Source organism: Rattus norvegicus, chromosome 10 (assembly GCF_021556685.1).
Source record: "Rattus norvegicus strain SHRSP/BbbUtx chromosome 10, alternate assembly SHRSP_T2T, whole genome shotgun sequence".
Taxonomy (NCBI): Eukaryota; Metazoa; Chordata; class Mammalia; order Rodentia; family Muridae; genus Rattus; species Rattus norvegicus.
This window is the reverse complement of record NC_141543.1, coordinates 7,527,066-7,539,775: the sequence shown is the minus strand read 5'-3', so window position 1 is coordinate 7,539,775 and position 12,710 is coordinate 7,527,066. Positions and strand designations below refer to the sequence as shown.

Genomic DNA, 12,710 nt, shown 5'->3' with positions numbered 1-12,710 from the left:
TCTCTTCACAACAATAGAATACTGAGTAAGATAGTGGAGTCTTAGAAATATATATACACACACTGAAGTTTAGAGAAGTAGCCTTTGAAGTAATGAGAAGACTCCCAGAAGGGTCTATACGTAGTAAGCAGCTGGAGTGGTGAAATTGTAACTGGCAATGAGAATGAGGCTAAAAGCATAGACTTCAGAGCCATTTGCAGAGAAATTAATGTACTATTGAAGTTAATTTCTAAAAACTCAGCCTTCTAGGTTGCTGCACCAGCAAGACAGCAACGCATAGCTAAGGTGACTACTGCCACTCCTGACAGCCTCAGTTTGATCCCTGGGAGAAATCATTCCCCCATGTCGGCCTCTGACACCACTCATGGTCTGTGCCACTGGCTCTCCTTCCCTTCACCCAATGAAAGCAATGCAAATTAAAAACGGGCCAGTGGCAATGCATGCCTCCAATCCTTTAAGCATTCTGGAGATAGGGCCAGGTGGATTTCTGTGAGTTCAAGGCCAGTCTGCTCTACAAGTATTAGGATAGCCAAGGCCATTCAGAGAAACCCTGTTTCAAAAAACCAAAACAAAAAGGTCAAAACAACTGATATACCTACTTCAATTGAGGAAAAAAAAAACACCCACAAGATATTAAAGGTATATTTGATAAATCATTACATAAGGCTGGGCTCAGTAACTGTCTTGTAAAACTTCCTTCTAGGGAGTTAACCCCCCCCCCCAAGCAGTTAAGAGCACTGAGGTCCTGAGTTCAAATCCCAGCAACTACAAGGTGGCTCACAACCATCTGTAATGAGATCTGATGCCCTCTTCTGGTGTGTCTGAAGACAGCTACAGTGTACTCATGTACATTAAATTAAAAAAAAAAAAAAACCCACTCCTCCTTCTAACAAACAAGAAGCTGCACGGGTCAGGTGTAGTTGCACTATATCCAGGACTGTTATATAGAGAAAGCCTTCTTGAAAACAAAAGGTGGGCCAGGAGAAGGGGGGTGCGGGGGCTGGAGAGACAGCTCAGTGGTTAAGAGCACTGATCTTCCTGAGGTCCTGAGTTCAATTCCCATCAACCACATGGGGGCTCACAACCATCTATAATGGAATCTGATGCCCTCTTCTGGTGTGTCTAAAGACAGCTACAATGTACTCATATACATTAAATAAATCTTTTTTAAAAAAAGAAAGAAAACACACAAACAAAAATCCAAATCTTTACAAACTGAGAAACCATGCCTGAAAACAGAACCTAGGTCACATTAGGTTGCCACAGACAAGCAATCCTGGAAACTACCAGAAAGGGACAAGCCTCAGTTCAGGCTCTTCTCTGCTCCTCCTATCTGCATAAACTAGAGTTATTTCCCTAAGTAAGAAGCAGTGCTTTTAGATAAATGACAAAATTTAGTTGTGGCACTCGAGTTTGCTTAGGCTTTGGTATACACATCCTGCTGCTGTGGTATTGTGTAAAAGGCCTTTTAGAAGCCCCTGCGCCTGAGGATGTTTACAGGAATGTGGCCAGTTGGGGCGGGCAGCTTGGATTGTTGAGAGCTGCTTTTCTTTTAACTTTTTTTTTTTTTCTTTTTTTCGGAGCTGGGGACCGAACCCAGGGCCTTGTGCTTGCTAGGCAAGCGCTCTACCACTGAGCCAAATCCCCAACCCCTGAGAGCTGCTTTTCAACGAAGCCTCCTTAAAAGGCAAGTTGGCCACCTTCCTCTTCGCTTGTCTTTCTTTCACATCAGAGGCCCTGAAGACTTGAGGGGACATGAGCAAGGCTAGGCTTAGGGAAATCTTTCTACTCCTGTTCATAGGAGATCCTGCTGAACAAACTACACGTTAATTACCTAGTTCAAAACCAATGGGAATATACATCAGAGTATGCAAAAGTTACAGCTGCCTGGCCCCCAGGAATACAGAGGAACAAAACTCCACAAGTCTGCACAGGAGCTGAGTCATTCTGAATGAACAGTAGGGTCCTCTACTGGAGCCTAAAGAGGCAAACTAGGTCTGATCTCCATGCCCTGCCCTGGAATGGCCACTTGCTGCATAGCAGCTTCTGGTTACTGTTAGGTTCTCAGGAATGATCACCACCAAAACAAGGTTAAAGATTAGTATCCTACTTTGGAAGCAGGTTAGAATGACAAAGCATTAGGGCCAAGCAGCAACCATTTCCTGTCCTTCATTGGCTTTTGTCAGTGTCCACCAACTGTTGAAGCAATGTCTGGTGCAGCAGGCTGGCTATTTTCTCCAGCCTCTCCTGTCTTTCTTTTTAGATTTGTTTTATGTATGTGAGTGCACTGTAGCTGTCTTCAGACACACCAGAAGAGGGCATGAGATCCCATTACAGATGGTTGTGAGCCCCTATGTGGTTGCTGGGAATTGAACTCAGCACCTTAGGAAGAACACTGACTCAGTGCTCTTAACCCCTGAGCCACTTCTTTAGCCCCTCCCTCCTCTGTTTAATGCTGTTAGTCCCCAGCTCTCAGTTTCTGTCCTTAATGGGATGCCTTGAAATTGTGTACATAGTTGTTTTTAGGCTAACTAACTTTGGAATAGTCAACTTTTGAAGTTCTGATTAAGTTTTTTCATGGTGGTTTGCTATCAGGCTGAGAAAGTGGTAGCTTAGGTCTTTCACACATTTTTTTTTTCTTTTCTTTTTTTCGGAGCTGGGGACTGAACCCAAGACCTTGTGCTTGCTAGGCAAGTGCTCTACCACTGAGCTAAATCCCCAACCCCTCACACATTTTTCTAGTTACAATTCCACTTTGCTTTAGGGTGGGAGGCTACAGAAACCTGTTTGTGTATGAAACACTGGGGATAATCTGAGTTACATGGACCACAAAAAAGTTTAAAAGAGTAGCCTCTGATAACTTGGGCCCTTCCAAGATATCAGTAAACCATATTTTTTAAAATTTGTGACAGGTCTTATACTGTTAACCCAAGCTAGGATTGAATTTACCAGTTCTGGTGCTGCTATTAGAGGGAGGCAGCACCATGTCTACCTCAATCTGATCTTCCCACCCCTCAAGCCATAGTTAACGTGACGTACAGTTATTTGAAAATCTGTGAAAGAAAAAGACTGCTAGGATGCACACAATGTCCCCAATGATGCTTTGCTTTCAAAGAACCTGAGATAAATAAGTCTGTCCATTCCTCTTGAAGGCTGTCTTGTCTGGTCTGGTCCTCACCAACACACTTATTTGGAGGGCTACTTACCACCAGTAGCACTGCTGTTACCTGTTGGCTTGGTCAGTTGCTCATATAGTAAAATCATCACCACTCAGTCAATTAGCAATGTTGTGAAAGCTAAAGTTAGGTTTTAATTACTGTGCCTAAGAGATCCATTGAGGGCTGGAGAGATGTCTAAGCAGTTAAGAGTAGTGTCTGCTAACCATCAAGTGATGGCAGTCTCATCTCCTCCTAGTTGTAGATTATAGGCCTTGCCATCTTGACCAACTTTTAAAAATTATTTTATGTTTATGAATACACTGTACCTATCTGCAGACACACCAGAAGAGGGCATGAGATCCCATTAAAGATGGTTGTGAGCCAGCATATGGTTGCTGGGAATTGAACTCAGGACCTCTGGAAGTGCAGTCAGTGCTCTTAACTGCTGAGCCTTCTCTCCATCCCCCCACCTTGACCAACTAATTGCAATAAATTTTATTGAGTTTATCAAGTAAGAAACCATTTAATCTAGGTTTAAGAATGTCTTTGCTAGGCCTTATGGTTCATGTCTTTTATGTACCAGGAAAAGAAGGCAGAGGCAGGTGAATTTGAGGCTAGCCTGGGCAATATAAGAATTCCAGGCCAGGCAGAATTACATAGGAAGATCCTATCCCCTGACCCTACCCCCCCCCCCCAATAATAGTACAATAGCAACAACAAAACAACCACGAGTTGAGGGAAAACATGCATTTGCTAAGTGCTTGCTGTGCAAGCCTGTGGACCTAAGCTGGATCTCAGATCTCATATTTTAAAAAATAAATAAATAAGGTGGGCTGGAGAGATGGTTTAGTGGTTAAGAGTTACCTGATGCTCTTCCAAAGGTTAAACCACCAGCATCCACCTGGCAGCTCACAACTGTCTGTAACTTCAGTTCCAGGGGGTCTGATACTCTCACATGGACATAACATCAATGTACATTAAAAAATAAATAAAAAGGCATGCATAGCTTATAATCACAAAGCTGAGGTGGAAACAAGTAGGCCCTACAGCCTAATCAATGAGATCCAGGCCTAGTGAAGATGGATGAAACCTGAACAATGGTATCCTGACCTCTGGCTTCCATGTGCACACATATATATTCAAATAAAACCAATCCAAAATCAGGTATTATGATTGAAATTATACCTAAACTTTGAGGAATATTTTTAAGGTCTATTTCGGATTCAGCCTAAAATAATATTTTTCAATCATCTCTTTACAAAGATATTCGGTGAGCAAAAACCCTCCCTTTGGGGCTGAAGAGAGACTCAGTGGTTAGAGCAATAGCTGCTTTTCCAGAGGACTATCCCAGCACCTACGTGGCAGGACACAACCATCTGTAACTCCAGTTCAGGGGATCGGTATCATCCTCTGGCTTCTGCAGGCACTGAATGCATGTGGTACAGAGACATCCATGCAGACAAAACACTCATGCATATAAAATAAAAATCTTAACACACATAAAGTAGAAATTTAAAGAATGTCCTCATAAAGATACTCTCCTAACAAAGTATTTAATCAGTATGAGCTCGAAGGACAAATTTGCTTTTGTATCACTCGTATACACCAAGGTGCTGCAGTGATACAGATGAGAAAAAGGAGCTAGGATTCAACAACATGGGCTGGAACATGACCTCAACTGTTAGCTCTTAATGTTCACAATCAAGTTGGGAGGCAGGCCTAGTCTGGGATAACACTAAAAATACTGTCAGATACAAAAAGTATGTACCCATCTCTATGACTACCAAATAAAAATTAAAGTACCCAGACCAAGTGAGGCAAAGGTCAGGAATGGCAGTAACAACCAATCGTCAGTGAACAGAACAGAATGTTAGTGGAATTCCTGTAGACAGTAAAACCAGCTCTTCCATTAATAAGAGAGAAATCATTTCCAGTCTGTCTATAACTCTGTATTTTTCCAATTCCAGAGAGACTCTTTCGGAGAAGGCCAGAGGTTACTAGGATAAAGGTAACATGCTCTGTTAGACCCTGACTTGTTGTCTGAACAGATTGCCGTAAGCTGTGTTGGCCAAGACAGGGGCAGGCTGAGAAGGGCATAGGCTGAAGCTGTCATCTGCTGTCCTTGTGGCAGACATTCTAGGACCTATTCTGTACTACATGCAGTAGTTGTTCAACAACTCAGAAAGCTATTAAGAAACACAGAACAAATCCTGCCCCCCAAACTACAATACCCCCAACCCAAAAAGCTTACAGGGGTTACCAAGTAACACATACCCTAATAATAGTTGCTTTAAAATATTCATTTTGGTGCTGGGATTATAATTCAGTGGTGGATCAGATGCCAAGAATAACAAAATTCTGTGTGTAATCCCCAGTACCTTACAGATACATCAATTTCAACTCATATTACAAACTCGTGTCCTTCGAAGATTCAGCCATTCCCATGTTTTATTCTCTTAAGGTACCAAAGTACTAGTTTATTAAGAAAACATAGTTTAATGTAGGATATTTTAATAAGAACAACAAGGCCTAAGAAGTCAATAAAAATCACAACTCAAATCCTAACATTTTTACATGCTATCATCTACTATGAAGGTCAATCTCTAACCATAAAGTACACTTGGGCTATAATTCGTCTACTTGGAAGAACATAAATAATTAAGCCTCCTCAGCAGGCTAAGCCACAAACTAAGCATTGGTGAGTGTATGAACCACAAGGTTCCATAGGTAGAAACATTTCTGAAGATTATTTTAAGCTCACCATTTCAGATGCTTGCTAGTATTTCATCACAAAAATTCCATATATGAGGTATTTATACAATTCTGGAATGACAATCAAGAAATACTTTCTGCTAGAGCACCAGTTCTTAGGAAGCAGCAGCATCATACTCTGCAATGAACTGCCTGAGCTCTTTCACACAGCGTTCACTTATTTCATGTAAATTCTGCCTAAGTGCAAACTGAATGGACCTTTCTAGCGAAGGGTCTTTTTCAACCAGCATTTTCACCACCATTCCGAAGGTCTCACAGTCTTGGTAGTAGGCTTGTTCAATTTCCTTGGTTTTTGACACTATTGCTTTACGGCGATTGGTTACTTGGTCATCACTGAACTCTGTGTGATCTGTTTTGTTTGACTCGGGTTCTTGTGTCTGATCCATAACTTCAAACTCAGAAATTTGAGGTAAGTCGCTTTCCTCTGCCATCTCTGGCTTTTTGACAGCTTGCTTGCCTGCAGCTTTAGGAAGTCCCTTTTCATCAAACCTTCTGAGTTTGTTTAAAATTTCCGATGAAAGAACTGCTGAAGAACTTTTTGGGTGTGTGTCTCTGGATGTTTTCAAAGACTGACCAGGCCTCTTTTTACCTCCTTCTGGTTTTTCTTCACTGCACCGTTTGTAGGAGGAATGAGCATGCTTGGACTTCCTAAGCTCTGAACCATGGGAAGAATGCAGTTTGCTTTGTTTTGTAGAGTGTCTTCCACTGGATCTAGATCTGCTGTGTGGGGAGGTCTTTCGATCTACACCTGATTTTCTGGAAAAACAAGAAGCCCCTTTATGGGGAGACTGTTGTTTTGAATAATGGGAAGAGGAGGAACATTTTCTTCTATAGACATCTTTCTTATCCCCGCACGCATGCTGTCGGCTTGCAGAAAGATCATCTCTTGTTTTCCTCAGGCCAGACTCACCACTGGAGGCATTCTGAGGTCCTTCGTCATATGATCTGCTAGACCACATCTTGTCTCTTCTGTACACTGATCTTCAATGGTGACCAAGGAATGGAAGGTGGGGCTAGCCACAAGTTCACCAAGACAATTCCAGCAGTTCTTTGATGGTCACTGAGACACTAGGCTCAAAATGCATCTGCACTCTAGATAAGCTGGACTCTAGGACACTTGGGCTTCAGTGTAAATTGATGGCTCCAGGTTCCAGGATGCTGGCACACAGGCTGCCACAGGAGCAGTTAGAGGTCTGGTTGCATGCGCTGGTGGGTAAAAGTTAAGTATAAACTGTCTTGTATTATTTTCTGTAGAAACAATTGATGGGCACCTTACAACCTCTGAAAGGTTAGTGCACACCTCTTATAGATTTATAAAAATTTAAAAAAGGTGCCAAGAAGATCAATACCTGTCTATACCAATTCTTAAGACAAGTCATTCTGTAAACCTAACCCTCCCCAGGTTGGCCTTATTTCCTCAATTTAACTAAGATCTCTGTCAGAAAGAGGCCTGTTCCCCACCAGAGTAATCCTGTGCTGGTTTTATCAATGAGATTCAGCTGGGAGTAGTGGTGCATACCTTTTAATTCCAGCACTCAGGAGATGGAAACAGGAGGATCTCTGTGAGCTCAAGGCCAGCTTGGCCTACATAGCAAGTTTCAGGATAACCAAAGCAACACAGTGATAACTCTGTCTCAAAAAACAAAAACAATCGAACAAACAAATTAGCAAAATTACTGACTTCCTGACCAATCTTGAGTCATAGAAATGACCTAGTTCTGTATTCTTTTTGCCTAGTAAGCTACCAGAACAACAGTTTTCCACCCTCCTAAAGCTGCAACCCTTTAATACAATTCATGTTTGTGGTGACCTCAACCATAAAATTATTTTGGTTGCTACTTCATAATTATAATTTTGATGTTTATCAATCGTTAACGTAAATACCAGATGGTCTTAGGCAACTCCTGCAAGAGCATCATTCAACCCCCAACTTTGTTGAAACTCACAGGCTGAGGACTATTGCACTAGGAGAAAGTAAATCTATCACAGAATCAAGACTTTCCTTTATGTAAACCCATTCACCTTCACTCTCAACCCTGCCAAAAGCAGAATGAATGACATGATTCACATGTGGCAGGAGATTCCAGGTTCTGCAGACTCTTCCCTGAGCACAGCAGTCCTCTTAGAGTCCCATCTGCCTCTCAAAACAGCAAAACGCACTTGCTGACCTTATTCCTGTACTTTGCACATATTATTCCAGCCACTTTTGTCTCTCCAAATCTGGGACTCCCTGAAGTCAAGTCACAGAATCCTATATCATAGAATAGCTACAAAGTGGGGCTCTAAATATTTGCAGATGAAAATTGAAGCAAACAAACATCTGACTCTTTATTAATGTAACTCTTAATACCTTCAACAGAATCCTGTGGAAACTTCAAGAACTTGAACTAGAATGTCTGAGAATAAGGCAGAAGAGCACATAGTCCTTTGGGATCTGTTCCACGACTTCCCAGAGGTGCCAGAATTTGTGGGTGTGCAAGTCCTTTCTGGGCAAAGGACAGTGTTTACATGTGGCCTATGCACTGTCTCCAATATCCCTCAGTCTTCTCTCTAACCCCTCTGGTTTCTGTGTAGTTTTGTTGTCCTGAACTCACAGAGGTCCACGCACCTGTCTCCCTAGTGTGGGGTTTAAGACTTGTGCCAACCACCACCAGGCTCCTTTAGTCATCTCTTATACATGCTTGTTATACAAGCAACCACAGTAAGTCTGACTACAAAGTACACATGATCAAGACACCAGGCAAATAATGCCCAGAGAGCTGGAGACGCTAAGGATCTGTAAAATGGTAGGAAGCCACCAAAGGGTGTGTGCACCTACACATAGCCTCATTCCTCTGGGTTCATTGTAGTGCTTAGCATGTAGCAAAATCAAACTGCTTTTTGGAATTTCCTGGCTTTTCCTGGCAGGACTGAAGGTAGAACTCAGGACCACTGTACATGATAAACACCATACTACTGAGCCACAGTCTCCAGCCGACAACTGAACTGAATTTTTTCCCTCATCTATGCAATCCATGGATATGGACCTGACTATGTACCCGAAACAGGCTCTTCACAAGATTATCATGAACGTGGACATTTAGGACTACATGGAGTCTGAATATAAATGCCTATGTCTCAGACTAGGTATGGCTAAAGAGAAACTTAAATAATGCTCACTTCCTATTCTCTTTTTGTGAATGTCTCTTTTTCAGTGTTTGAATCATCTTCTAGAGCAAAATTCCCATCAAATTGTTCAAAACCTTCTCCACTAAACTGGATCTGATGACTCAAGCCTGTAATCACAGCAGCTGAGTGGTGAAGGACTAGGACTTCAAGGTCACCCCTTGCCAGCCAGAGAGTGATGCATGAGACCATCTCAAAACAACACTCCCTACTACAACAAAATAAAACAAAATAAAGCAGTTGTGGTTTTATTCAGTGAAGAATATGCATGGTGAAGTAGTAAACTAACTTTTCTAGTGCTGGGAACTGAAGCCAGGACTTTGTTCACTCTAAATATACTCTACTACAGAGGCAGTAGCTTCAGCCCAGTCCACATAATTAAGGCTTTGAATTTGCAATCTTCCTGCCTTGGTCTACCCAATAACTAAAAGCCTGTGCCATCAGGTGTTGGCTTGTTAATGCTGAGACACCATCATGTGTGGCTGCCAAACTGACATTCTCACTTATAGCACAGTCTCTTGAGCCAGAATGATCAAGTTAAATCTTAGCTCAATAAACCACTAGCTGCTTGATCTCAGGTAAGTCATTTACCTTTCTTTATATCACCTATACAATGGGGATAATAACCATTTATCAGAACTCAGAACAGTTCCTAGCAAACAATAGGTTCCACAAGAACTTCTATTACCAGGATTAGACTCTGTTCATAGAGCATGTACACATTTCTGTTCCTTGAGTGTATCTTCATATACTCTTCTTGAAATGACTAAGGTAATGCCATCTTGTTTTGACTGAATTTGTCTTTCCCCTTTCCCCAACCCAATGTCGGTCTTGGCAACCCATTTGAGGTTACATCTAAGACTCTGCCCTGCCAGGAATGAAAGTTTAAGGTTACTCTGATCCTCATCTAACTTTGAAGGTTTGTGTCTTTAGAGGCACAAGCCCATTTTGGTCTTGCCATCAATAAAAAGTACTTAACATTTTTAATTGGCGTAATCAACATGGTTGTCAATAACTATCTTATATGGATCATCACACTCCTGTCTGTTAAGATTTCTAAGTTAAAAGTATCCACGAACAAGATCCAGATGGTCTTTGATAATTAATTCACTCCAACCCAAGTTAACTGTGTAAGGTTTCTCTGTGTTCCCTAATCTCTTGGACTGTTTGGCAAAGTGCTTGCTGACTGCTCCTATCATTAGCAGTGCATAAGCTGGGCATAATAGGTGGTAACACCTACTATCAGCACTCAGAAAAATCTCTCTTTTGCACCAGTTCAGATTTCTGAGTCATGGGCTGGGAATCAGAAAAGGGAAACTCTAGCCCCAGTGTCACTTCAGAGTTTCATTTTCTCCCTTCTCCATTTCCTGTTACTCAATTCAGAAAGCCAGGAACATCAGAAGTCCAAGAATTATTCTTGGCCAGCCTGGACTACACAAACCCTTTCTCAACAAATAAAACAAACCAAGGCATGGTGGCATTTAACCTCCACAGGCAGGTGGATTTCTGTGCATTCTTGGCCAGCCTGGTCTGAGTTATCAGACAGCCAGGACTACACAGAGAAACCCTGTCACAAAACAAAAACAAAAACACAAAACAAACAAACAACAAAACCACCAACCCCAGGCTCCCCCTCCCTCAAAACCCAAACAAATAAACAAACAAAAAGACCAAAACCCAAAGTTAAGTCTTCAGAGTGAGGCTAACCTGGGGTCCCAATCTGGTCACCCCTTGTTCTTTGAGCCTCGTTTTTTTCCCGTGTATCAGTCCGCACTGATATCAACGCTAAAGAATTGTTGTCAAATTAGATGTCAAACTGCGTCCACAGATAGGTAAAAAGTTTGCTGACTGTTATTAATAGCATTATTAACAGTCACATTTTACCAAATGCTGGCTACAGTGTGCTTAGAATTTATAACCCCAGAGGGAAAGGGGAAAAAGGGTGTGTGTGTTGTGTGTGTGTCTAAACAGCCTCCGAGAGAGTACGGTTTTCCTATCAGGTTTATGGATGATATACCCAGGCATACAACGAGCACTTGGGTCGGGATACATCCAGGCTGTTTATAAAATAGCAGTGACAAAAATAAAACTTCATTGGCACGTGCAGTCCGTACCTAAAGATGAGAGGAAAACTCCTTCGTATTGGTCTCTCCTGGTGTGACGTTGGGGCCACTCCAAGGACGGACCAATGGGATTCCGTGGGGAGGACCCAACGGCGACAGTTGAGAGCATAAGGCTCCCACTTTCTCTTCTCAACCAAAGTTATGGGTGCCCCCCACCTTGCCCAGTTAAAGATCCCCAGTTAGACACATCGTCTCGGTCTTTAAACACACACGCGCGCACGCGCGCTCTCCTTAGCATACGGTTTCTGAGTCTTGACTATGGGAATGAGAAGACAAGCCCCAGTGTCACTTTGGAGTCTGATGTTCCGTTATCCTTATTTCCCATTATGAACCTTCTGCCTTGAGATAGGAAGGTGCCTCGATCTAGCGGCCGTGGCGGGCACCCGTAGCCCCTAAATGAGTGGAAACAAGACCCCCTTCTCTGTCACCCTCCGAGGGGCTCTGACCCAGACCCGGAAGGCGAGGACTAGAGACCCGCGGTGGAATGGCTCTTCGCCTCGGAAGGGAAGGGGAACTGCCAAGCTGGGATCCGCAGTCTTGCCGGTGTGCTCAGGCCAGGGTGAGGAGGCCCGAGGGTCTGGGCCCACCCTGCCAGCGCCGCTCCGGGAGCGGGTTCAGTTCGGTCTCCCGCGCCAAACTCTCATGCCAAGCGCCCTGCCGCCTCATTACCCACCACACACCGTGCCGAAGCTCACCTCGCCACTAGTCCTGGGACCCACTCCGTCACTGCCACCCGCCAGGACCCCGCGGAAGTAGAGGACAAGCGGCAGGCTTCGTTTCCGGAAATAACGTAGGACTGCGGACCGACTCTGACCAGCTCCTGCAACCATAGAGAAGAGACCGCTTTAGGCTCTTAACCCTGCGCGACCTCCCTGCTGCCTAGAGCGGCTGCTCCAGCGACCCGCGGGCGCATGCACAGCAAAGCGTCCTGCCCCTTCCTCTTTTCCTTCCGAGCCAAGCAGACGTCATCGCCCGGGAATCGGGAGGTGTTACCTTTCCCTTGTTTAGCTGCATTATTCAGATATCAGAGTCTCTCACAGTGCCCCGTATGCACCATAATAAATCTTAACTTCACATTTATGCAGATACCCACAAAACCCTTCTTAAAGCTTCATTTTTAGGGTCGGGATTTGGAATAAAATGACGTTATCTCGTTTACTCTGCAGCTACCCACCTTGATCTGGATCTGTTGAGAACTCAACAGTGCTGTGTTTTCAATCTATGACATTGTGACACCAGGCTAGGCAGGCGGATCTCTTGTGAGTTCGAGGCCAGTCTAGCCTACAGAGTGAATTCCAGGACAGCCAAAGTTACATAGTGAAACTTAATTTTTTTTTTTTTAAGTTTCTGTTTCTTAGATCTGGTGTAAACTGCAGGGAGTAGGCAAGAAGAGTAGAAGTTAAAGGCTGGGCTGGAGAGATGGCACTGACTGCCTCTCCAAAGGTCCTGAGTTTGATTCCCAGCAACCACTTGGTGGTTTATAACCATCTGT

General features: G+C 43.4%; 1 protein-coding gene across 5 annotated transcripts in view; it reads right to left on the bottom strand.

Moving 5' to 3' along the window:
- Nucleotides 1–12,005, bottom strand: part of Bfar (bifunctional apoptosis regulator) — a 32,962-nt gene extending 20,957 nt beyond the window's left edge. For 2 of the 5 annotated variants that reach the window (XM_087572638.1, XM_087572640.1), the window contains exons 1-2: nt 11,914–11,979; nt 7,450–7,559 (exon numbers count right to left, since the gene is read on the bottom strand). The gene's annotated coding sequence lies outside the window, so the exon portion shown is untranslated. Of the gene's footprint in view, nt 1–5,580; nt 7,137–7,449; nt 7,560–11,913 lie in introns of those variants that run through there. The other 3 variants (NR_138253.2, NM_001013125.2, XM_087572639.1) reach the window with 3 other exon arrangements.
- Between the last annotated feature and the right edge of the window lie 705 nt (nt 12,006–12,710).